General features: G+C 42.7%; 1 protein-coding gene across 2 annotated transcripts in view; it reads right to left on the bottom strand.

Annotated features, from left to right (window-relative positions):
* Nucleotides 1-27,608, bottom strand: part of LRFN2 (leucine rich repeat and fibronectin type III domain containing 2) — a 731,551-nt gene that overhangs the window by 361,534 nt on the left and 342,409 nt on the right. For both annotated transcript variants that reach the window (XM_073556300.1, XM_073556299.1), the window contains exon 2: nucleotides 4,180-4,269. The gene's annotated coding sequence lies outside the window, so the exon portion shown is untranslated. The remainder of the gene's footprint in view (nucleotides 1-4,179; nucleotides 4,270-27,608) is intronic.

Genomic DNA, 27,608 nt, shown 5'->3' on the forward strand with positions numbered 1-27,608 from the left:
TCACCTGAATTTTCCAGTCCTCTTCCAGATTAAATAATTGGCTGGCAACAGTATCCAGGTCTCCTGATGTGTTCATGTTTCTACCACCTGAACTGTAATCCCTATGCTCCAACACTGCCAGTTGCTGCTCAGAAGTGCCATCTGCACCGAAAAACAGTATCTCCTGTGCTATTGGGGTTCAGTAACGTCAGCTGCTCCCCTGCTGTGTGTCCGGCAATGTCTCCTGCTCCCTCCACATTCACACTACATCAGATATTAAACTTGCTCCAATTAGGCCTCAGCCTATACCCTGATTGACACTGGGCTCCAATACCGCCAGTTGCTGCTCAGAAGTGCCATCTGCACAGAGAAAAACACTAGCTCCTGTGTTTGTGGGGTTCAGTAATGCCAGCTGCTCCCCTGCTGTGTGTCCGGCAATGTCTCCTGCTCCCTCCACATTCACACTACATCAGATATTAAACTTGCTCCAATTAGGCCTCAGCCTACACCCCGATTGACCCTGGGCTCCAACACCACCAGTTGCTTCTCAGAAGTGCCGTCTGCACAGAGAAAAACACTAGCTCCTGTGTTAGTGGGGTTCAGTAACATCAGCTGCTCCCCTGCTGTGTGTCGGGCAATGTCTCCTGCTCTGTCCATATTCACACTACTACTGATTTTAAACTTGCTCCAATTAGGCCTCTGGCTCCACTCTGTCTGTACTATTGACCCTGGGCTCCAACACCGCCAGTTGCTGCTCAGAAGTGCCATCTGCACAGTCAACATATGCTCCAGTGATATTGGGGTTTAGTAATGTCAGCTGATCCCCAGCTGTGTGTCCGGCAATTTCTCCTGCTCTGTCCACACTCACACAACTACAGATTTTAAACTTGCTCCAATTAGGCCTCTGTCTCCACTCTGTTTGTAGTATTTACCCTCGGTTCCAGCACCGCCAGCTGGTTCCCGGCAGTGTCTTTGGCACGGGTACTCCCTCCTGCCCAGCCTGGTTCCAGCACGCCAGCTGTTGTCTCCAAAACTTTGTCCTATCGTGTTGCGGTCGGGTTAGCCGACTCTATGGTGCCTGCAGTTTATGTGCTTCCTATGTGGGCTGCGGGATCTGGCAATAAAGGCTGGTTCCGTAGTGCCAATAGGACAAGCACCCTCTGTAGGACTGTGGGTTTTGGTAACTGCGGCCGGCTTGCGGCCTTGCAACTTTTTCATGGGTACCTTCTGCTACCCATCCGGGTTCCAGTACCATCAGCTGGTTCTTGGCAGTGCCTTTGGCTTAGGTGCTTCCTTCTCGGCATCCGAGTTCCAGCAACGTCTGCTGGTCCTTCGTAGTGCTTTATAGCACAGGTACCTCCTGCTTAGTAACCGTGTTCCAGTACCATCAGCTGCTCCTCGGTAGTGCCATTGGCTCTTGTTCCTTCTGCTGCCCCTCCGGGTTCCAGCACCATCAGCTGGTCCTCGGTAGTTCCATTGGCTCTTGTAGGTTCTGCTACCCATCCAGGTTCCAGCACCGTCAGCTGGTTCTCGGCAGTGTCTTTGGCATGGGTACTCCCTCCTGCCCAGCCTGGTTCCAGCACGCCAGCTGTTTCCGGGTAGTGTCAACGTCACTTTGCCACCAATACGTTGTCCTGTCGTGTTGCGGTCGGGTTAGCCGACTCTATTGTGCCTGCAGTTTAGGTGCTTCCTATGTGGGCTGCGGGATCTGGCAATAAAGGCTGTTTCCGTAGTGCCAATAGGACAAGCACTCCCTGTAGGACTGTGGGTTTTGGTAACTGCGGCCGGCTCTTGGCCTTGCAGCTTTGTTTTTCATGGGTACCTTCTGCTACCCATCCAGGTTCCAGTACCTTCAGCTAGTTCTCGGCAGTGCCTTTGGCTTAGGTGCCTCCTTTTCGATATCCAAGGACCAGCAGACGTTGCTGGAACAGGTACCTCCTGCTTAGTAACTGGGTTCCAGTACCATCAGCTGGTCCTCGGTAGTGCCATTGGCACTTGTTCCTTCTGCTACCCATCTGGGTTCCAGTACCTTCAGCTGGTTCTCGACAGTTCCTCAGCCTTCTTGTACCTTCTGCTACATTTCCAAGTTCAAGCTTTTTGAAATGGCTTTTGGTAATCACTCTGGATCTCCCTGACGACGACCCTGGATCTCCAAAGACGATGACCCTGAAGATGACGACCCTGAAGACCACCCCGAAGAAGACGACCCCAAAGATGACGACCCTGAAGACGACGACCCTGAAGACCACCCCAAAGAAGACCAAAAAGATGACCCTGAAGAAGATGACCAAGAGGACAAAGAACATGAAGACAACCACCAAGATACAGAACAACAAGAGACAGAAGACGAAGAAACAGAAGAACAAAAAGCAGAAGAACAAAAAGCAGAAGAACATGAAGCATAAGACTAAAAATCAGAGCAAAAGATATTATCTAAATTATAAGCAGAAGAAGACTAAGCAGTGTATGGGGGCGAGTCCGTTCCTCCTCGTGGTGCCCCTGGAAAATGCCTGCTGCTGCAGGCCAAACTGAACGCGGACAAATCCTGTTGTAAATCTTTTGTGACAGGCAGAACGGAAGGTGTAATCTTCAAACTTTTATAGATAAAATCTACAGGAATGACTGTCACAAATAAGAATATGATGAAGAAGAAGAATAGGAAGAAGATGAAGTAGAATATGAAGAAGAATAATAGTTGAATAAGAAGCATATGAATAATGTAAAAAAAAAGAATAACAGGAAGAAAGTGAAGAAGATGAATAAGGTGAAGAAGAAGTTGCTGAAAAAGATGCTGCTGCTGCTGCTGAGGATCATTAAGGAGAAAGTGTGGGAAAAGTAAAAAAGAACATGAAGAGCATGGAAGTAGTGAAACATACATATCTGACAAAATATAACAAAGGTTAACATAGTCAATATCTTTGTAACTCCGAACGTCTCTAAAAAAAAAAATTTACTCCTGCTATTCCATTTGATTGGGCTAAACCTCTATGGCTTTAATGTCTTCTACACCTCCCACAATACATTCTACATTATTCTTAGTTGTTTAAAGAAAGGGTTTTCTTTAATTCCGATATTTCTGTCCCATTGACTTGCATCGGTTTCCGGTATTGGAATCGGTGATATCCGATACTTTTTGGGTATCGGTCCGCTCCAATCCGATATTTCCTGATATCGGAAGGTATCGCTCAACACTACTAATGAATGGAAGGATCATCAAAAAGGAAGATAGAACAATGATATCAGAGACTGAAGAAGGAAGATACGAATCAGAAACATGGTACTGGTAGGACAGGAATTAGAGAGCGGCTGCCATTTTGCTGGATTAGCCAGCAACAAATTGCAAAAGAAAAAATGGTTTTCGGCTGAATCTGAACATTTTGGTAAAATTTGAAGTAAATTTGCTTTGCCTCAAATCGTTTTGTTCATCTCTAGTGAACATATTTCATTTTCTTCTCTATTTTCAGGGCACTCTGGACCAATTTTGAAAATAAAGATAAAATTGGACAATCTTCTTACAAGAAAAATGCGTTGAACATGCAGCTCTGGATGTGATTGGAGCACGAATTCCGACTTCTGATATTTATAAATAAAGTCAATAAAAATAAATAAAGAAAATAAGATGAAAAACAACTCGACAACATAAAACAACATGAAAAAAAATCAAAATACTCCTCTCCCCCAAGCCTCAAGTGTGATAGGATCACACTCCTGTTCCTCATAGATTTCTGTGCTTAATAAATAGGTTGTTGGTAGTCATATATGTCGTGATCACAAGGAAAAATGTTACGATTGGCTCATTTACTGTAATGAGTGGGAAAATTCCCCGTGAAGACATATAAATCCTCCGCAGACAGTGAGCAGCGCTGACTTGTATTAAACACATGAATTCTCAATGTCAGGCTGGTGCCACGGAAAGCACATTATTAATAAAGATCATCGTTTTTCCCGGATTTACAATCATTTGTATCCTGAAGGTTCTGAAGTGTAATTTTATAGATATTTCTCATAAATTACTGCTGGAGATTCATTCAATCCAGATGAATTATGTTTCTAGATTAATGGCGGCGTTCCGCGAGGTTATAGATTGCGACGCACGCGTTACTTACACCACGAGAGACTCTGTTTTCATTTATTAGACATTTATGAGGTTATGCATGAAGCCCTCCATTATTTACACTGTACGCAGGTTTGATGACTCACCCTTGCTTTAATGAGGCGTGCTCTCCAGAATTTCAGAGATCATGGTCTGCGCCCTAAGAGCTCACGTTGTCTCCCGGCTGCACCAATCACCTGTGAGGAGAAACAAAACAAATCAATTAGTAAAGAAAAAATAAAGGTAAAATAGTTTTTCTAAAAAAAAAAAAAAATAGGTCATATGTGGTCAAGTCACTTATTCCACTTCTGTTTTATAGATCTAAAGCTTCATCATATAGTGTGCTCCAGAGCTGAACTCAATTGCAGTCCAATTGCTCTTCGTAATGCACAAATCAACCTGTTTTGGAGGAAGAAATTGGCCCCCATTACCCACACAGGTTGCATCAATTACTGAACCAGCAGAATACTGAGTGCAGCTCTGGGGTATAATACAGGAGATAACTCAGGATCAGTAATGTAATGTATGTACACAGTGACTGCACCAGCAGAATAGTGAGTGCAGCTCTGGAGTATAATACAGGAGATAACTCAGGATCAGTAATGTATGTACACAGTGACTGCACCAGCAGAATAGTGAGTGCAGCTCTGGAGTATAATACAGGATGTAACTCAGGATCAGTAATGTAATGTATGTACACAGTGACTGCACCAGCAGAATAGTGAGTGCAGCTCTGGAGTATAATACAGGAGATAACTCAGGATCAGTAATGTATGTACACAGTGACTGCACCAGCAGAATAGTGAGTGCAGCTCTGGAGTATAATACAGGATGTAACTCAGGATCAGTAATGTATGTACACAGTGACTGCACCAGCAGAATAGTGAGTGCAGCTCTGGAGTATAATACAGGATGTAACTCAGGATCAGTAATGTATGTACACAGTGACTGCACCAGCAGAATAGTGAGTGCAGCTCTGGAGTATAATACAGGATGTAACTCAGGATCAGTAATGTAATGTATGTACACAGTGACTGCACCAGCAGAATAGTGAGTGCAGCTCTGGAGTATAATACAGGATGTAACTCAGGATCAGTAATGTAATGTATGTACACAGTGACTGCACCAGCAGAATAGTGAGTGCAGCTCTGGGGTATAAAACAGGAGGTAACTCAGGATCAGTAATGTAATGTATGTACACAGTGACTGCACCAGCAGAATAGTGAGTGCAGCTCTGGAGTATAATACAGGATGTAACTCAGGATCAGTAATGTAATGTATGTACACAGTGACTGCACCAGCAGAATAGTGAGTGCAGCTCTGGAGTATAATACAGGAGGTAACTCAGGATCAGTAATGTAATGTATGTACACAGTGACTGCACCAGCAGAATAGTGAGTGCAGCTCTGGAGTATAATACAGGATGTAACTCAGGATCAGTAATGTAATGTATGTACACAGTGACTGCACCAGCAGAATAGTGAGTGCAGCTCTGGGGTATAATACAGGATGAAACTCAGGATCAGTAATGTAATGTATGTACACAATGACTGCACCAGCAGAATAGTGAGTGCAGCTCTGGGGTATAATACAGGATGAAACTCAGGATCAGTAATGTAATGTATGTGCACAGTGACTGCACCAGCAGAATAGTGAGTGCAGCTCTGGGGTATAATACAGGATGTAACTCAAGATCAGTAATGTAATGTATGTACACAGTGACTCCACCAGCAGAATAGTGAGGGCAGCTCTGGAGTATAATACAGGATGTAACTCGGGATCAGTAATGTAATGTATGTACACAATGACTGCACCAGCATAATAGTGAGTGCAGCTCTGGAGTATAATGCAGAATGTAACTAAGGATCAGTAATGTATGTACACAGTGACTGCACCAGCAGAATAGTGAGTGCAGCTCTGGGGTATAATACAGGATGTAACTCAGGATCAGTAACGTAATGTTTGTACACAGTGACTGCACCAGCAGAATATTGAGTGCAGCTCTGGAGTATAATACAGGATGTAACTCAGGATCAGTAATGTAATGTATGTACATAGTGACTGCACCAGCAGAATAGTGAGTGCAGCTCTGGAGTGTAATACAGGATATAACTCAGGATCAGTAATGTAATGTATGTACACAGTGACTGCACCAGCAGATTAGTGAGTGCAGCTCTGGAGTATAATACAGGATGTAACTCAGGATCAGTAATGTAATGTATGTACACAGTGACTGCACCAGCAGAATAGTGAGTGCAGCTCTGGGGTATAATACAGGATGTAACTCAGGATCAGTAATGTAATGTATGTACACAGTGACTGCACCAGCAGATTAGTGAGTGCAGCTCTGGAGTATAATACAGGATGTAACTCAGGATCAGTAATGTAATGTATGTACACAGTGACTGCACCAGCAGAATAGTGAGTGCAGCTCTGGGGTATAATACAGGATGTAACTCAGGATCAGTAATGTATGTACACAGTGACTGCACCAGCAGAATAGTGAGTGCAGCTCTGGAGTATAATACAGGATGTAACTCAGGATCAGTACTATGGATGGCTAAGGTCCTGCAATTCCTGCACATGAGGAAAAAGACGTTGCAAATCACAAAATCTATGCTACATTTCTATTTGGAGGTATTTGCTAATAGTTTTCTACCCCTTCTACTTGTTGGGATAGCAGCAGTTTCTTTTTATACTTTAGTAGAACATACAAAGAATTTTTCTTTAGAAAAAAAAAAAATATTCTGCTTTGGTATCAGCCGAAATCACTTTCAATTAAAATATTAACAGAATGAAAAGTTTCAAAAAGAGTTTAGCAATCATCAGATGAGCTGCGCCGTCATCCCCCTCTCCGGTGACATTGTGCTGACGATCCCTGCACTAATTAATAGGAATAGACACAATGTTTCTTATTCTTCTAATTCTTCTGATATTTTCTCCCTGTGTTTCAATCTTCGCTGTCCTAATTAGTCAGATAATGTGTTAGATCACCACAGCAGGATTATCCATCCACAAACTGAGCACTAAGCTCCATGTCAGGCGATGAGCGCGGGGCGTCCGCAGACATGTCCTACCGTGAACCACGGCCACAAATGTCATATTCCTAATGACATTACACAGGGTAAAGAAGACGTGTGCTCGTGACATTGGAGACAGGATGAGAACAAGCTCGGGGTGACCTTTACTAAATCATTTAATCTCCTTGTGCCGGGAGCGGGAGTATTTCTCGGAGAATGGGAGGAAGCACGCAGGGTTTCAACTTCACCTCATTGTTATGTCTCTGCCTTTTCTGGCTTTATATAGAAACATATCAAATGTATTCGATGCATTTGTTGGAAGGTTCCAGGGATATGTTGCAGTTTTGGGGTCCAGGCTGCACGTCTCGCCTTTAGAGCTGTCCAGTGGTTACAGGGGTAAGAGATAAGTAATGAGCAAATTTGCCAAAATTCAATTTGTAGACTTGTACAATTTTGCCATAAAATTAAATTTTCATCTCAGCAAATTAAACATTTTATTATGTTCTGATATTTCTCCAGACTTCAGAGCATAATGAACGTTGAGTAAAAAAGAAATAATATTAATGACACTCATCCGATCCTCAGCTGTCCAGTCTCACAGCCCTCCTTATGCCGGTTTGCCCCTTCTTCCAGTCTTCAGACTTCTCCTCTCGACATGTTCTGGCCTCTTTGGTCCCTCTGCGATGATGAGGCTTCAAGATATCATATGACTTCGTTAGCACTCGATGGCATTACAATGGGGGCAATGCTTGTCATGATGTTTGAGACCTCGTCAACGCTGAAGGGTTCAAGATTGGAGGACATGGTTGGAGAAGAAGACAACAGAAGAAAGCACCAGAGTAGAGCAGGGCTGCGCAGGTGGACAATTGAGCACCAGAACAACCTGAATACAATTTGTGTTTTGGGTTTTTTTTAATCCCTTTTTGGCCCCTTAGTTTCCAGCATAAGGAGCTCCTTAACACCTTGTTTTCTGAATTTGCATGAAGCAAATCACCTGAAATTCAGAATTGCCGAAATCCTCGAATTTTGGGAATTTCTCCACTTAGTTTGGAATAGAGTCACTCATCTGTAGCGAGATGCCCTCGCGGCCACATCACCTTACTGTCCATCTGATTGAGTGTAAGGGATGGAATTAATTAATTTCACTTTTTCAGATAGTTGGAGACATAACGAGATTTACGATGAGATATTGGAGAGCAAGAGGCCCATCTGCCGATCATGCATAGGAGCTCCCTGATGTCTGTATCCGCCACTGGTTAGAGTCTGAGACCAAAAGCTAACGTACAGAAGTCATCAATTTCAATAACATTTTAATATTTGGCCTAAATGAAACAACCCTCACCTGGAGCCAATGAAGTCAATATTACCCCATAATGGCTTAGAAGGGGTGGGTAACTAAGCTTCCCATGGGCAACACTAATTCATAAGGCAAGGGTCCAAAATTTATAAGAATTCTGTCCGTAAATTCCTGAAGACTTAATGGAAACCCTACTTTCCTGGAGGGTCCATGGCAAGTTCTGGATCTAATGATATCAATGTAGAGTTTAGACTATGGTGACATATGATGACTCCGTAGGATACGATCATGTCTCTATAACCACAAACACTTTCTCAGGTAACCACATTTTTTGAGCTAGAACATTTTCACTCCATAGTTGTTAAGTCCGTTAATATCCTCTCATCTATTGTCAGGCACACAGTTACAGTACACCGCTACATTAAAATAGGAATCATTCATGCGATGCACAAGGAAATGAGGATTTTTTTTTGTCATTTCTTATACGAGAGCTGACAAGAAGCTCTGCGCATGGTAGACCGGCAGCTCCTGATGGGACTTCCATGAACAGACTTTGCACTAGCTACATCTTCTAGCAGATCCCAAGGGATTCCTTAACATTCACCTTTTAACCTTTTGCAGGGATATAGACTTACACAGGGGCCCCTGGATTTAGTCCATGGAGTGGCTGCTGGCCGGTGGAGTGGGCTGTCAGGGTATGGTAAGAAAGCCAAGACAAATGTCACAAAGTGACTGGCCCTGCTTGACGCGACCCGACGATCGGTCGGTCACCAAAACAACTGGACAAACAAGGGGACACCGGGGACAAAATTACAATGGTGGGCCCTGCTATAGGGATTGGGGAAAGGGACACCTCCTGCACTCTGCTCCGGCTGAGTCCTAGACTAACCTGACGTCCCTATATGGCTCCTTTCAAACCGTCGCTGAGCAGGATACCTTGTCCCTCACCCTGCACCTATCCCTCACTAGGGAATTGGTAAGTGTGGACACTGGTCCCACTGCTGCACTAGTAAAACACCAAGGGAAGATACAACAGACAGGGTTAAACCAAACAACACTTAGCTTTCTCTGCTGCCAATGCACCATGCAGCAGAGTAAGGCTCCTGAACTCAGCTTTCAGCAGAATCACCACTGCTCCAGAAAGCTCCTCTCTTCAGCAGAACTACCACTGCTCCCGATAAGCTGAACCACCACTGCACCAGGTAGCTCCAGTCTTCACCATGGTTGGTATCCAAAAAGGACCTGTCCTAACCAACCGTCTGCTGATGCACCAGGTGACCTTATATAGGAAGGTGGGAGGGGTCACCACCAGCACACACAGACTAACTAAACATGTAGTAACACCAGAGGCCACCGGGGGAGAAAACTAATATGAACCCCCGATGGCCTGAAAGGAAAAAAGTTTATATCTGAGCAGCCGAAGCTGACACAGATCCAAAAATGGATCGTGACAACAATAACGGTAGTTTGGAAACAGAATCATCAGGCAGCAGAATATTGAAAATATGGGCTGAGGACAGAAAAAGGAATCAAGCTAGCTGAGCAGTGGCAGAGAAACAGGACTTATGCAAAGTAAGATAACTGACAACTAGAGGTATAAAGCCAGGGCCTTAAACAGCATGTGCTCTGCCTCAAGCTCACAGAAGGGAGTTAATTATATGGCCAAGTTCAGGAGTCACACCCCAAGTTCTCCATCTGAATGGAATCACTGTTCCCAGAATATGAAGTCAAACTGCTGCAATGTCACCCAGCGGCGCCCTTAATGACAGCGCGGGGGAACCCGGCGACAGAAGCCGAAACAGAGGGAGTGAACAAAGGCATGAATGTACCAAGAAGTCAGGGATGAAAGTGTTGGAGTGACAGGGGTTACATTGCCACTAAATGTTAAAAACATTCTATGTCTGTTTGGAAATCCAGTTTGAAAATTCCTAGTTAACCCCTTCACGTCCGGGCAATTTACTGTTTTTCTTTTTTTTTTTTGTTTTTTTGCTCCCCTTCTTCCCAGAGCCATATTTTAAGGAAAATAAAATCCTCATTTTCTGAGAACCGTAGCGCCTCCATTTTTCGGGATCTGACTGTGAGCTTATATTTTGTGCGCTAAGCTGACAATTTTATTGATACCATCTTGGAGTAGATATGATGTTTTGATCACCTGTTATTACGGTACATTTTATTTTAATGTTGTGGCAACCAAAAAAACATAATTTGCTGTTTACCAATGGGATTAATTTAGGTTATAAATTGATAGATTGGACATTACCAAATATGTGTGTTTTTTTAATTGTTTTATTTTGAATGCGGCAAAATGGGGGTGATTTGAGCTTTTGTGATTTTTTTTATATTTTGTAAAAACATTTTTTTTTTCTAGTTTTTACTTGATTCAATAGTCTCCATAGGAGACTTGAAGCTGTGATCGCCTGTGCTACACATAGCAGAAATCATGATCTTCTGTAAATGCATGTCACGGCCGGCATTCATAGGAGGTTCACAATTCTGCAGATCCCTGACTGTCATGACAACCCATCACTTGACAGGGGTTCCGATGGGGGCATCTTGTGACGATCTTTTGGTTATCGCTTGTTAAATGCCGCTATCAGAGATTGACAGCGGCATTTAAAATGGTAACAGCCGCGGGTGGATCACGATTCCACCTGCAGCTGGTAGGGGAACATGTCAGCTGAAAGGTGAATACAGTATCTGTGATTCCTACTTTTGGACACAGTCTTAAACAATTTTGTATATGTTCTGGGAATGTTAATTTTATTTGGTGCATTTAATCTGCTTGGGTTCATTGCTGAATATTGTCTTTGAGAACAGCGCAACCTTGCTTAATTCAAATGACAAAACATGTGCGAAGTTTGCAGAACCCTCACCCTAGAATTGGAGGAGGACCAGCAATATATTGTGCATTACCTGAACGTTTCCTGCTTCTGTAGAGAAATGAAGTGAACTTAGAAAATATTTCAAATAGAGGTTCAACCAAAAATGAACAAATAAATAATATAAAATAATACAATATTGGGTAAAATGACTCCAAAATGGGGCATATTCAGCTTTAGTAGAGTTAAATCCATATCAATGACTTCTATTCGCAGACTGGATAAGATGTAATATGACACCAGTGCCAATGAATAAAATGCTGGCGTTGATACGTAGACGACGTTTTTTTTTAAATAGAGGCTTTGAGAATCAGGAAAGTACAGAGAGTTCTTCAGCTGCAGAGAATGATATAATGCTGACCTTTCCCAGCTGGAGGAAGGAACGGCGAGGAATCACTATGGGCCTCACAGGAGACACAGAACACAGGTCTCGCTTTGTATTATAGGCTAATGCGCAGGAAATATTAATCATATAAACTGTAAAATAAAATTTCTTTGCAAACCAATTTTAGAAGTGGAACCTTTATTCTGTAAATGTCAGAGCAGAGAACAATATCTGAAGTCAAAAATGTTCCCAGATATTCCAGCTCCGGGATGGCGAATATTACAAATGTTAGTCGTTGCCATTGTTAGCATTAAAATGTCTTCAAAATGGTGCCCAGGGGTTCATGCATGTTGTGCCAAATCTAAAGTGCTCTTTATTTTCATCTTTTACCTTTTCTGAACCTTTTTTTAAAGCAAAAAGTAGTATGAGGCGATAAAATGTTGTGCACAACTTCAGCATTTACACAAAAACTTCTGACATTACTCTGGTGGCAGAACTAGAGTACAATGCACAAAAATGTTGGAACTTTTTTTTTTTTTTTTAAAGTTGTAAATAATTAATCAGCTGCTGACATCTAGTTTACAAAAACCAAATCCACAATGGTGAAAAGAGGAAAAAAAAACAGAGGAACAGGAAGAAAAAAGACTTCAGAAACGGCGCATGTTAAGAGAAGAATTTGGTGCAAACCAAAATAAGCAGCCACAAGGCGATGTGCACATGTGGCATTATTGCTGCATTTTACAGGCAAAAACATGCTCTCTTGCCAGTAAAGAAGATGCGTACAAAAAGCAGGTTTTTGTGTGTTTTTGCTTTTTTACTGTGTTTACTGGCACAGATGACATGTGTCATTAGTCTACACTACATGTTTAATCAAGGTAGTTTTATTCAGCAAAAACACATTTTTTTTCCAGCGTTTGTGCACTTTCTCATTGCTTTTGTATGATGAAATAAAAGCTTAAAAAATGCTAAAAGAAATGACGCGCTGCAGATTTTTTAAAAAAGCAGCAATTTTCCAATTCAATCAGGAAAAGAAAAGCAAGTGTGTGCATGAGATTTCTGCAATCTTATAGCTTTAGCGATCACAATAAAAAGCAGCTTTTAATTTAAAAAAAAATGCAGCAAAAGCGCAATATGTGAACATTGCCTTAAACAGGTAAAACTAGACGAAAATAGGCACAGGCTATGAATCTGGTACTGGATGCTTCTGAAAAGTGTAGTAGAGCCGTACATATGCTATTACGTACGGCTGAAAAAAGTAATGAAAAAGAGGGAAAAGAACGGCTCACCCAGGCTCTAAGCCTCAGACGCACCAAACCCAAGGGAGCACTTGTGAGATGAGCAAAGTAGGAATAATTCAGCTTCAAAGCTCTGACAAAGGACGCATGGTACACTCGAATCACGCTGCTGTTCTCATGGATTGATGTTTTATGTTTGAACAAACATTGGAACTTTATGAAACTGGATTGAGCCGAACCGAGGCCAAAGTGACTCTCTTCCAGCTTCCATTGAGGAACGGAACCCAACACACTATGTTTCAGCTTTGCCGGTGAATTTGCCAAATGGACATTGCGTACACAATGAAGACAATTCTGTAACCTAAATAATCTGAACCTTCTTCTTTAATTATTGCCTCTAGTTGGGTTACTGAAATTTCACACAAGAAGTACAGAGAGAAAGTGGGAGAGAAAGCTCCTCTACTGACAGTCTGTCCTTTGTGGTAACTTATGTATATGTAAAGAGGTGGCAGGGACGCTCAGTTGTCTCCTCTCTCCAAGATGTCGGGAATGTGTGCCTAATGTGGTGCCCTGACGGATAATGTATTAACATTGTGTATCACTGTTTTATTAATGTGAATTTATGTCTGATATTGTACTATTGTTTTACTTTTGTGAATGTACTGTATTATACAACATGTATATAAATTAGTTCAAGATTAGAACAGAATAACCAAAGGGGGCTGGATTAACAGCCTGGAAGAAGCTGGAAGTTCCTGCTTCTAGAGCAGAGCCCGGGCAGGCTTCCACTGATAGAACATAACATATCCCCGGAGGAGAGAAAGTGCTGCCAAAGGACTGCTGGGCACCTGGTCCGGGCACTAGGACTGTGTGGGTGCCCATTAAAGGAATGTCTGCTCCTCGGAACTAGACAGGAGCTGTTGGGACAGAATATCTGGATAGGGACAGCACAGGAAGCATTATATCTTCTGTTGTGAGTTCATTTTTCCCTTCACCGTTGATGTCTGATGAACTCCCTACTCTGGTGAAGGAAGGTAGTGAGGCTGATTACCAAACACCTGGGCAGCTAGATGATGACTGGGTGGCTGGAACTGAGGACTGGATATAAGGCAGCCGACGCCCTTCTGCCTTGCTGGTGATCCTGCTGGATTCTTGGAGACCAGTCTGATTCCTGTGTCTCAAAGCTAAGTTTTTCTGCTCTGCTTTGTACACTTCAATTTTGTTTTTGTTTTGACTTGTTTTTTGGGAGTTCTGCCATCCCCGGCCAGGGGTGAGCTGAATTCCATTTTTGTCTCTGATCTGTTGATCTTTTGCTCTGTCTTTAGAATATACCTGAGTGCTGATATAGTCTTTTGAAGCCTAGCAACTTCAGGGCCTGTTTTTCCTATCAGTCAGTTGGCACATTTTGGATAGGGGTTTTGCGGATGGCAGACAGCGGCTTTCCTATCCTGTCCTATTTAGTTAGCTTGGGCCCCATCATTTGCTCAACCTATCTTTCTGTGTTAGTGTTTTCATCTTGCTTCACTATCATTATATGTTGGGGGCTGCCTATTGCTTTGGGGTCTGCTCTGGGGCAGTTTAGTTTTTCCTCTTTCTGTCTTTAGGCTATGTAGTTCTCTGGCTGTGATCGAGGGGTCTAGGGCACCGTAGGAACCCCCCACGACTACTGCAAGTTGTTGTGGATAGGTTCAGGGGTCTGCAATCCGATAACTGCCAACCTGGTTTTTCTGGACTTAGCTAGTATTTTGTTTTTTCCTCCTTCGGTGACTCATCATAACAATCTTCTATTTCATCATTATTAAAGTTTTGCCAGTGTTGGAACCGAAGTGTGATGTGTGGTGCATCCAGAGGACGCTGTTTCAGTATGGAGAGCAACCATGTGCCAGAGGTATCCAACTGTGCCATAGGGCTGGGACTTGAACTGTCTTTTCATGTGCAAGGGGCCAGGGTGCTCACTGACTGTGACCTAGTAGATGCGTCCATGACTACCACCCTGTGCCACCTTGTTACATATAGACCACACATGCAAATATTAATACCATGAGCAGTAAAACCCATATGCACTTTATATACATAATAGAAATATCTGTGTTTAATATCCCTTTAAGATCATAATATAGAAATTTCAGACAATGTGTCCTATATTTAAATAAACTGGAGAAGTGGGCAGCAACTAACAGAATGGTTTTTAACAGGGAGAAATGCAAAGTACTACATCTGGGCAATAAAAATGAAAAAAGCATATATAGAATGGGAGGAATAGGGCTAAGTGACAGCACATGTGAAAAAGACTTGGGTATACTAATAGATCACAGACTGAATATGAGTCAACAGTGTGATGCAGCAGCAAAAAAGGCAAATGCAATTCTAGGATGTATTAACAGAAGCATACAGTCTAGATCACGTGAAGTCATTATTTCCCTCTACTCCTCTTTGGTCAGACCTCATCTGGAATATTGTGTCCAGTTTTGGGCACCACATTTTAAAAAAGACATCAACAAACTGGAGCAAGTTCAGAAAAGAGCGACCAGAATGGTGACCGGTCTGCAAACCCTGTCTTATGAGGAAAGGTTGCAGGATTTGGGAATGTTTAGTTTGCAAAAGAGAAGACTGAGAGGAGACTTAATAGCTGTCTACAAATATCTAAAGGGCTGTCACATTGTAGAAGGATCAACTTTATTCTCATTTGCACAAGGAAAGACTAGAAGCAATGGGATGAAACTGAATGGGAAGAGACACAGATTAGATATTAGAAAAAACTTTTTGACAGTTAGAGTGATCAATGAGTGGAACAGGCTGCCACGAGAAGTGGTGAGTTCTCCTTCAATGGAAGTCTTCAAACAGAGGCTGGACAGACATCTGACTGGGATGATTTAGCGAATCCTGCTTTGAGCAGGGGGTTGGACCAGATGGCCCAGGAGGTCCCTTCCAACTCTACGATTCTATGATTCTATGATTCTATATTGTTATGTTATACCCATGGTCTGGGATGCTTAGACTGATTTTGTGACCACTTCTTGGATGTTCACATGTTAGTGTCATCTTGAAATAGACAGATAATAACTTGAATCTTTAGGACAGGTGATACCTTGATGATCATTGGGTATCAGACCGTTAGAACACCCACCAGCCCCAAGAAAAAGCGATTTGCGACAGTCCCAAAGAGAATGAATGGGATGGGGATGTGGTGGACATTGAGGGATCTACAGAGCTCACTGATCAGAATGTTATCACCTATCCTAAGAAAGGAGATAACTTTAAAAGACTGGAAAGAACCTTTAACTTTAGGGCTGCAATGTTTCAATGATGAGTAGCTGGTGCTAGTGTATGACTGACATCACTCAATGATGTGATTAACTTAATTGATAGGATTGAAAAAGTCACAAGACCATCAAGTCCAACCTACTGTTTTTAGAAATTTGGGGGGGGGGGGTAGGTGGGATCTATTCCCGATCTGCTAGTGACACTGATACAGGGGAAAGGATCATTTAGTGTAATAGATAGATTGGATGGAGAGGGTTGAGACAGATGGAGGAAAGATCATGATTTTGGTTTTGTCAACATTGAGCTTTAGGAAGCGTTAGAAGGAGGAGGCTGGGGGGTTGGAGTAGCTTTGGTGATAGTTAGGTGGCATCGGGGTCATTGCTAGCTGTAGATTTCGTGAAAAAAATAATTTTCAGGTTACATCTTAAGGTCTCAGTTTCAGAGAAGTGATGTCTGGCCAAAGAGGTAAAACAGAAGCCGCGGAGACACCATCACATGTTTCTCAACGCAAGCAATGACCAGCCAGGTCTTTGTCCGGGAAGGAACAACCACGGGAAGGGCAGTCTCCAATGAAGGAAACCACCTATGCAAAAACATGGTATCCATCCACATACAGCTGTTTCGGGGTATTGCCCCTCATCAGTGTGGAGTAGGAAACTGGCTGGTAGGAGCAATGCCTAGTAAAAAGACTATGAAAAGGAGGATGAATGAACTCATGGAGATCAACATCCGACACTGCAGAGACACCATCACGTGTTTCTCAACGCAGTGATTCTAGAGCACTGCCCCCATCCCTTATGGGAAATATGTAAAACATGCAAAACAGAAGCCGCGGAGACACCATCACGTGTTTCTCAACGCAAGCAATGACCAGCCAGGTCTTTGCCCGGGAAGGAACAACCACGGGAAGGGCAGTCTCCAATGAAGGAAACCACCTATGCCAAAACATGGTATCCATCCACATACAGCTGTTTCGAGGTATTGCCCCTCATCAGTGTGGAGTAGGAAACTGGCTGGTAGGAGCAATGCCTAGTAAAAAGACTATGAAAAAGAGGATGAATGAACTCATGGAGATCTACATCCGACACTGCGGAGACACCATCACGTGTTTCTCAACGCAGTGATTCTAGAGCACTGCCCCCATCCCTTATGGGAAATATGTAAAACATGCAAAACAGAAGCCGCGGAGACACCATCACATGTTTCTCAACGCTAGCAATGACCAGCCAGGTCTTTGTCCGGGAAGGAACAACCACGGGAAGGGCAGTCTCCAATGAAGGAAACCACCTATGCCAAAACATGGTATCCATCCACATACAGCTGTTTCGAGGTATTGCCCCTCATCAGTGTGGAGTAGGAAACTGGCTGGTAGGAGCAATGCCTAGTAAAAAGACTATGAAAAAGAGGATGAATGAACTCATGGAGATCTACATCCGACACTGCGGAGACACCATCACGTGTTTCTCAACGCAGTGATTCTAGAGCACTACCCCCATCCCTTATGGGAAATATGTAAAACATGCAAAACAGAAGCCGCGGAGACACCATCACGTGTTTCTCAACGCAAGCAATGACCAGCCAGGTCTTTGTCCGGGAAGGAACAACCACGGGAAGGGCAGTCTCTAATGAAGGAAACCACCTATGCCAAAACATGGTATCCATCCACATATAGCTGTTTTGGATCTCCATGAGTTCATTCATCCTCCTTTTCATAGTCTTTTTACTAGGCATTGCTCCTACCAGCCAGTTTCCTACTCCACACTGATGAGGGGCAATACCCCGAAACAGCTGTATGTGGATGGATACCATGTTTTGGCATAGGTGGTTTCCTTCATTGGAGACTGCCCTTCCCGTGGTTGTTCCTTCCCGGACAAAGACCTGGCTGGTCATTGCTTGCGTTGAGAAACATGTGATGGTGTCTCCGCGGCTTCTGTTTTGCATGTTTTACATATTTCCCATAAGGGATGGGGGCAGTGCTCTAGAATCACTGCGTTGAGAAACACGTGATGGTGTCTCCGCAGTGACGGATGTTGATCTCCATGAGTTCATTCATCCTCCTTTTCATGGCCAAAGAGGTAGACCTGTGTGTCATCAGTGGTACTGGAAGCCATGGGACTTTATGAGTTATCCCAGGCCAAAGATATAGATGGAGAAGAGGAGAGGTCCCAGGATGTAGCCTTGAGGGACATCAACAGAGAGCGGGCGGGAAGAGAAGGTTGTGTGGGAGAGGGAGACGCTAAATGTGCAGCAGGCGAGGTATCAGGAGATCCAGGAGATGGCATGGTCTGTGATGCCGAAGGAAAAGAGGATCTGCATTAGGAGAAATAGTGATCTGCCAGCTATAGTAGGACAAATCTTAATTTATTCCCCATATGTTGCTGCTTTATTTTTATTCTCACTTTTGATATTTCTTCTCAAAATCTAGGAAGGACAAATAGAGCACGTGCTCCGGGGTTTCCACATTTCACCCATGCTTCCCCAGTGACATTTGGCTATCCTGACATGATGTAGAGGTCTATACACAAGTCTAAGGAATTGCCTTGCTTGATTGCCTACAAAATATTCATTGATCTTAGTGAAGAGTTCCTACTTTTGTGGCTAAGAAAGATGGTCAGGTGGAACCTTGGTCTCTGAAGTGAAATTTGGATCCCCTAACTTTTTTCAAGCCTGGACTGCATATATGGTATCATTGTAGCATGGTTTTAGTAGTAAAATGAGAGGATGAAAGTTTTGAAGAAATGTCTAACTTTCTCTTGTAACTCAATGATGCAATCGGCGACTACAAAAAAGACACAGACGGAAGATTTTCATGAAAGAGTAGTTGACCACTGAAGGGGTGAGCACTGGAATATCACCGGCTCAGAAGAATGATCATAAGAATGTGTGTATGATCCTGTATTGATTATGAGGAGGCTTCCCCAATGTTAAGCTGTAAATAAAGAGGGAAGAACATAAGGGGGAGGCAGAGACATCCACGGAACCTGAACCCTGGAGCATGGTGGGCTCCACAGGATCCTCTGCCACATAAGATGCCACCAGTATAACTGGCACCAGACAGGCATGGACCTGGCCGCCGTCCGAGATCTTTATGTTTCACCCTGGGCTCTGTTGCCTTAAGCAAATATTTTTGACAGAAGAAGACAATTTGTAATAATATTCTGAAGCTTCTGAGCCATTACAATTCCAGGCTGTAATCACATTCCCGTAGGACTTGTGCTGTCTCCGCACCTGGAGTTCTGCTTGAAGAGTTTGTTGAGACGGATTAATAGTTGTTATTTTGACATTTACTTCTAGAATAATTTCTTTCGTCATCTTTTCCGGTTCTCAGGAACCAGTGAGTCATTTTGTTGTAGACGTTCCCTGTCCTGCTCTTGTACCAGGAACCAAACTATCGAAGAAAAACAGAAAAGGAAGAATCTCCGTCCTTGGCCTTTTCCACCTTCTGATCGGTCCTGATTGTTGGGATCTCACGCGGTGCTCGGTATTGAAAACCAATTATGTCGGGAGCTTCTTGACATTGGAGGACAACTGAAGGACGAGCAGTTACTGGAATTAATGCTATCTAGTTTACTATGAAAAGATACTGAATTCAATGTCATTAGAGATCAGAAACTAACGGGAATTTCCTTAGAAAAGAATTCAATTTTTAAGTTTTTTTGTTCAAATTTCTAGTCGCCTTTTCTCTCGTTTATGTCTGTGAATACTGATCAAATGACCAGTATGGCTGCCCACAGTGGTAGTCACTCTCCAACTCTATTTAAAGGGGAAAGTATTTTTTAGTAATGTTTCTCCTGGAAGACGCAGAGGGAATTTTTATCAGTGTTACTTAGTTTATTAGTAGTGATGAGCGAGTATGCTCATTGCTCGGGTTTTCCCAAGCATGCTCGGGTGTCCTCCGAATATTTTGGCGTGCTTGGAGATTTAGTTTTTGTCGACATAGCTGCATGAATTGCGGCTGCTGGACAGCCTGAATACATGTGAGGATTCCCTAACAAACAGGCATTCCTCACATGTATTAAGGCTGTCTAGCAGCTGCAAATCATGCAGCTGCGTCGACAAAAAATAATTCTCCGAGCACGCCTAAATACTCGGAGGACATCAGAGCATGCTTGGGAAAACCCGAGCAACGAGTATACTCACTCATCACTAGTTATTAGATAACTTCAGTTGTTTTCTATTTTTAAACTTTCATACGCCAAAGGATTGATTAATAAAATTTTCATTTTTTTTTACCCCTTGCCACTCAAACGCCACCTCTCTGCTGGGTCCCTGTAGACTTGAGTGCAGCTGTGCTGTCACCATGACAGCCCAGCCCAGTGATTGCCTGCAGCAGGTGGCTCAGAGTCTGAGCCCAGTGATTGCCTGCAGCAGGTGACTCAGAGTCTGAGCCCAGTGATTGCCTGCAGCGGGTGGTCAGAGTGTGAGCCCGATGATTTCCTGCAGCAGGTGGCTCAGAGTCTGAGCCCAGTGATTGCCTGCAGCAGGTGGCTCAGAGTCTGAGCCCAGTGATTGCCTGCAGCAGGTGGCTCAGAATCTGAGCCCAGTGATTGCCTGCAGCAGGTGGCTCAGAGTCTGAGCCCAGTGATTGCCTGCAGCAGGTGGCTCAGAGTCTGAGCCTGGAGATTGCCTGCAGCAGGTGGCTCAGACTCTGAGCCCAGTGATTACCTGCAGCAGGTGGCTCAGAGTCTGAGCCCAGTGATTGCCTGCAGCAGGTGGCTGAGACTCTGAGCCCGGTGATTGCCTGCAGCAGGTGGCTCAGAGTCTGAGCCCGGTGATTACCTGCAGCAGGTGGCTCAGAGTCTGAGCCCGGTGATTGCCTGCAGCAGGTGGCTCAGAGTCTGAGCCCGGTGATTGCCTGCAGCAGGTGGCTCAGAGTGTGAGCCCGGTGATTGCCTGCAGCAGGTGGCTGAGACTCTGAGCCCATTGATTGCCTGCAGCAGGTGGCTCAGAGTCTGAGCCTGGAGATTCCCTGCAGCAGGTGGCTCAGAAAGTGAGCTCGGTGATTTAGAAAATTAGGAAGGGGAAAGGGAAATTTGTGCTCACCAAAATAGTCCTGTAAGCCGGTCGTGCCTAGGGATCAAATGGCTGACCACCATGTGTTGCAAACATGAAGAGAGAAGGAAGATCCGGCACTGGAGACTTGATAAAATCCACGATAAGTTTTATTCACATAATTTCATGATAAAACCATAAAGGGGAAAACGGACCCCCCACGCCTGACGCGTTTCGAACCTTACACCAGGTTCTTCCTCAGAGACATGAAACAAAACAGTTCACAAAATGATTATAAACATTCCTAATCAGGAGAGGGACTCCACACATGTGTATAATCAAAGAGGTAGACAACTAAGCCCTCAAATCACTGGTGGAGTCACTCCCTTGCAAGAAGAAAGAAAAAAAAAAAGGAAAAGACCTATACAACAATGGACAAGACATAGAATAAATAAAAACATGTGCAATACACACGTATAAATGCATAAATACATAGCAACTATCAAATGACAAACAACAACAAAAAAAATAAAAAAATAAAAAACCCAAAAAAACCCCCCCCCCCCAAAAAAAAAAAATAAAAAACACCAAAAATCTCAGCACTCAATAGAAATACATAAGATCATTTCGATAATATAGACCTTGCGGATATCGTGCATCAAGCGCAAGTATCCAGAAGGCTTCCCGACAGTGTAGTAAATGTTCCCAGTCACTCCCTCTGGGGGGTTTCAATACCCGTTCTAGTCCCTTAACTTTAAGACTGTATAAATTACCCTTGTGTATTTCAAGGAAATGTTTGGACAAGCCAGACACATTCCTAGGACTGGACATAGACTCTGGATTAGAAGCGGTGATGTGCTCAGTCTCCTCTTCAGGCTGCGTGTGGTGCAGCCAATGTAATATAAACTGCACAATGTGCACTCTGCCATATACACTAAGTGTGTGGTGTTACAATTCATGTAGGTTTTAATTTTGTAGGTTTGTTGTGTACTAAAATTAACAAATCTATCTGTAATATCCATATAGCGGCACAAACCACACAATTTTTCACCACACTTATAATTGCCCAAGTAATTTAACCACGTAGGTTTAGTGCAATCAGACAAATACAATGAGGGGGACAAAAAATGACTCAAATTTTTAGCTCTCTTTGGAACACACCTATGTCCACCAGCCAATATCTGCGGTAAGACTGGATCTTGATGCAGTAAGGGAAGATGTTTATTTATGATTTTAATAACACCCTTGTAATCTGAACTGAAAGCGGTAGAAAAAGTGGGAATATTTTTATTTTGATTAGTGTGTACCATGTCAGTCTGCAATAAACTACTCCTAGTTTTGTTATCCACTTTCTTAATAGCCCTGTTTAACATCCAGTTCTTATAACCCCTTTTTGATAGCCTGGTGCAAATTTTACGACGCTCGGATTCATAAAGAGCGTCATTAGAGCATGATCTTTTGGCACGGATTAATTCACCCAACGGTAAATTTCGTATCACATGTGGCGGGTGACAACTATCCGCATGCAATATGGCATTACCACTGGTATCTTTTCTATATAGGGAAGTATATATATTCCCCATTTTGACATCTCCCATAATTTTAACATCCAGATATGTGGCACAAATGCCATGTATTTCGTGGGTGAATTTAATATTCAAAGAATTAGTCCCAATATACTCAAAGAGGCAGACAACTAAGCCCTCAAATCACTGGTGGAGTCACTCCCTTGCAAGAAGAAAGAAAAAAAAAAGGAAAAGACCTATACAACAATGGACAAGACATAGAATATATAAAAACATGTGCAATACACACGTATGAATGCATAAATACATAGCAACTATCAAATGACAAACAACAACTCCTGATTCTGGTATTGGTAATCAATTCTCTGATATATCATCCTTGAGTTCAAACAATGTTGATTTGTTGCCACTTGCTGCTCCTGTTAGAGATCAGATTTTGTTTGACATGTTGTCTAGTTTGGAGAACACAAATCAACATACAGCAGTACAATGTGACACAAATGTACAGATATCTGACCCCACTTTTTATCCCCTGATATCTAGAGTGCCCATTATGGATACTTTCCAGAGGGCAATAGAACGTGATGTTAAATCTCTGCTGGATTCAGATGTGCAGTCTTGTATGAATTTATCTGCAATTGAGCAGCATGCGCTTCATTTACTAAGTAAGAACCAACATATAGTGGTCTGCCAATCAGACAAGGGGGGGTCAGTGGTGATTCTAGACTCACTACTAGTGTTGAGCATTCCGATACCGCAAGTATCGGGTATCGGCCGATACTTGCTGTATCGGAATTCCGATACAGACTTCCGATATTTTTTCAATATCGGAAGTCGGCATCGGAATCGGAAGTTCAAAGTTGATTGACAGCCTGACGTCATCATGATGCGCGGTGTGTGCGCATCATGATGCGCCATCATTTCGGGCCTTCCGGGGGTCTCTGCCGGCCTGCCGGGGGGCTGTGTGGACTGCCCGGGGTCTGTACCGGCCTGCCGGTGGTCTGTGCACCCTGTGGGGGTCTGTACCGGCCTGCCGGGGGGCTGTGCCGGCCTGCCGGGGGGCTGTGCTGATGTCCGGGGGTCTGTGCAAGCATCGTCCGATGGGACTACAAGTCCCATTGGGCGATGCCTGCTACCATGACAGTGATTGACACATTAGCCAATGATGGGACAGTAGTAGTCCCATCATCCGGCTAATGTGTTAAATGTTAAAAAAAAAAAAAAAAAATACTACATACATACTACATACATACTACATGCATGCTACATACATACTACATACTACATACATACTACATATATACTACATGCATGCTACATACATACTGCATGCTACATACATACTATATACATACCACATATATACTACATACATACTACATGCATGCTACATACATACTACATACATACTACATGCATGCTACATACATAACATATATACTACATGCATGCTACATACATACTACATGCTACATACATACTACATACATGCTACATACATACTACATACATACTACATATATACTACATGCTACATACATACTACATACATACTACATGCTACATACATACTACATATATACTACATACATACTACATACATAATACATGCATGCTACATACATACTACATGCATGCTACATACATACTACATGCATGCTACATACATACTACATACATACTACATATATACTACATGCATGCTACATACATACTGCATGCTACATACATACTACATACATACCACATATATACTACATGCATACTACATGCATGCTACATGCATGCTACATACATAACACATATACTACATGCATGCTACATACATACTACATGCTACATACATACCACATACATACTACATACATACTACATACATACTACATGCATGCTACATACATACTACATGCTACATACATACTACATATATACTACATGCATGCTACATACATACTACATGCTACATACATACTACATACATACTACATGCATGCTACATACATACTACATACATACTACATACATACTACATGCATGCTACATACATAACACATATACTACATGCATGCTACATACATACTACATGCTACATACATACCACATACATACTACATACATACTACATACATACTACATGCATGCTACATACATACTACATGCATGCTACATACATACTACATGCATGCTACATACATACTGCATGCTACATACATACTACATACATACCACATATATACTACATACATACTACATGCATACTACATACATACTACATGCATGCTACATACATACTACATGCTACATACATACCACATACATACTACATACATACTACATACATACTACATGCATACTACATACATACTACATGCATGCTACATGCATGCTACATGCTACATACATACTACATATGTACTACATGCATGCTACATACATACTACATGCTACATACATACTACATACATACTACATGCATGCTACATACATACTACATACATACTACATACATACTACATGCATGCTACATGCATACTACATGCTACATACATACTACATATATACTACATGCATGCTACATACATACTACATGCTACATATATACTACATGCTACATACATACTACATGCATGCTACATACATACTACATACATACTACATGCATGCTACATACATACTACATGCTACATACATACCACATACATACTACATATATACTACATGCATGCTACATACATACTGCATGCTACATGCATGCTACATACATACTACATACATACTACATGCTACATACATACCACATATATACTACATACATACTACATACAATACATTCATACAATACATACATAGACATACAGTACATATAACATAGAGTAACATACTTACCAATACTTGTCACATTGTTCCCCGAAGCCATTGTCTTTTAAAGGAATAAATATTAACATAACAAACCACAAAAATACTCACCCACGATCCGAAGCAGTCCACGAGTGTGTCCCATGACGATCTTGGGTAGAGAACTGCAGCATCAGCTGATGCCGCCGTTCTCTACGGGCTGCAGGAATCCAATGACGGAAGGTAGGTATCCTTCCGCACTGTATTCCTCCGCCACTTAAAAAAAAAAAAAGTCCCTAGTCTCACTTTATGCCATTGCTGTGTGGGAATTTCCCACGCAGCAATGGCATAAAGTGAGACTAGGGACTTTTTTTTTTTTAAGTGGCGGAGGAATACAGTGCGGAAGGATACCTACCTTCCGTCATTGGATTCCTGCAGCCCGTAGAGAACGGCGGCATCAGCTGATGCTGCAGTTCTCTACCCAAGATCGTCGTGGGACACACTCGTGGACTGCTTCGGATCGTGGGTGAGTATTTTTGTGGTTTGTTATGTTAATATTTATTCCTTTAAAAGACAATGGCTTCGGGGAACAATGTGACAAGTATTGGTAAGTATGTTACTCTATGTTATATGTACTGTATGTCTATGTATGTATTGTATGAATGTATTGTATGTAGTATGTATGTAGTATATATGTGGTATGTATGTAGCATGTAGTATGTATGTAGTATGTATGTAGCATGCATGTAGCATGCAGTATGTATGTAGCATGCATGTAGTATATATGTAGTATGTATGTGGTATGTATGTAGCATGTAGTATGTATGTAGCATGCATGTAGTATGTATGTAGTATGTATGTAGCATGCATGTAGTATGTATGTAGCATGTAGTATATATGTAGCATGTAGTATGTATGTAGCATGCATGTAGTATATATGTAGTATGTATGTAGCATGTAGTATGTATGTAGCATGCATGTAGTATGTATGTATTATGTATGTAGCATGCATGTAGTATGTATGTAGCATGTAGTATATATGTAGCATGTAGTATGTATGTAGCATGCATGTAGTATATATGTAGTATGTATGTAGCATGTAGTATGTATGTAGTATGTATGTGGTATGTATGTAGCATGTAGCATGCATGTAGTATGTATGTAGTATATATGTAGTATGTATGTAGCATGCATGTAGTATATATGTAGTATGTATGTAGCATGCAGTATGTATGTAGCATGCATGTAGTATATATGTAGCATATATGTAGTATGTATGTAGCATGTAGTATATATGTAGTATGCATGTTGCATGCATGTAGTATATATGTAGTATGCATGTTGCATGCATGTAGTATATATGTAGTATGTATGTTGCATGTAGTATATATGTAGTATGAATGTAGCATGTATGTAGTATGCATGTTGCATGCATGTAGTATATATGTAGTATGTATGTTGCATGTAGTATATATGTAGTATGAATGTAGCATGTATGTAGCATGTAATTTTTTTTTTTTTTTTTACATTCAACACATTAGCCGGATGATGGGACTACTACTGTCCCATCATTGGCTAATGTGTCAATCACTGTCATGGTAGCAGGCATCGCCCGATGGGACTTGTAGTCCCATCGGACGATGCCTGCACAGACCCCCAAAGCCTGCACAGCCCCCCGGCAGGCCGGCACAGCCCCGCGGCAGGCCGGCACAGCCCACCGGAGCCTGCACAGACCACCGGCAGGCCGGCACAGCCCACCGGAGCCTGCACAGACCACCGGCAGGCCGGCACAGCCCCCTGGCAGGCCGGCACAGCCCACCGGAGCCTGCACAGCCCCCCCGGCAGGCCGGCACAGCCCCCCGGCAGGCCGGCACAGACCACCGGAGCCTGCACAGACCCCCTGGCAGGCCGGCACAGCCCCCCGAAAGGCCCGTACAGACCCCAGAGAGGCTGTACAAGGGAAAAACAGGGTTTTTCTTATTCCGATACCGGAAGTCCCATAGACTTGAATGGGACTTCCGGTATCGGAATCGGCGATACCGATACTTTTTTTTAAGATCGGCCGATCCATTCCGATCCGATACTTTGAAGTATCGGACGGTATCGCTCAACTCTACTCACTACTATATCGCAATGAAATTGTATCCATGTTATCTGATATTA

The sequence above is a fragment of the Dendrobates tinctorius genome, unplaced genomic scaffold, assembly GCF_039654945.1.
Source record: "Dendrobates tinctorius isolate UK_male_01 unplaced genomic scaffold, ASM3965494v1 ptg000232l, whole genome shotgun sequence".
NCBI lineage: Eukaryota > Metazoa > Chordata > Amphibia > Anura > Dendrobatidae > Dendrobates > Dendrobates tinctorius.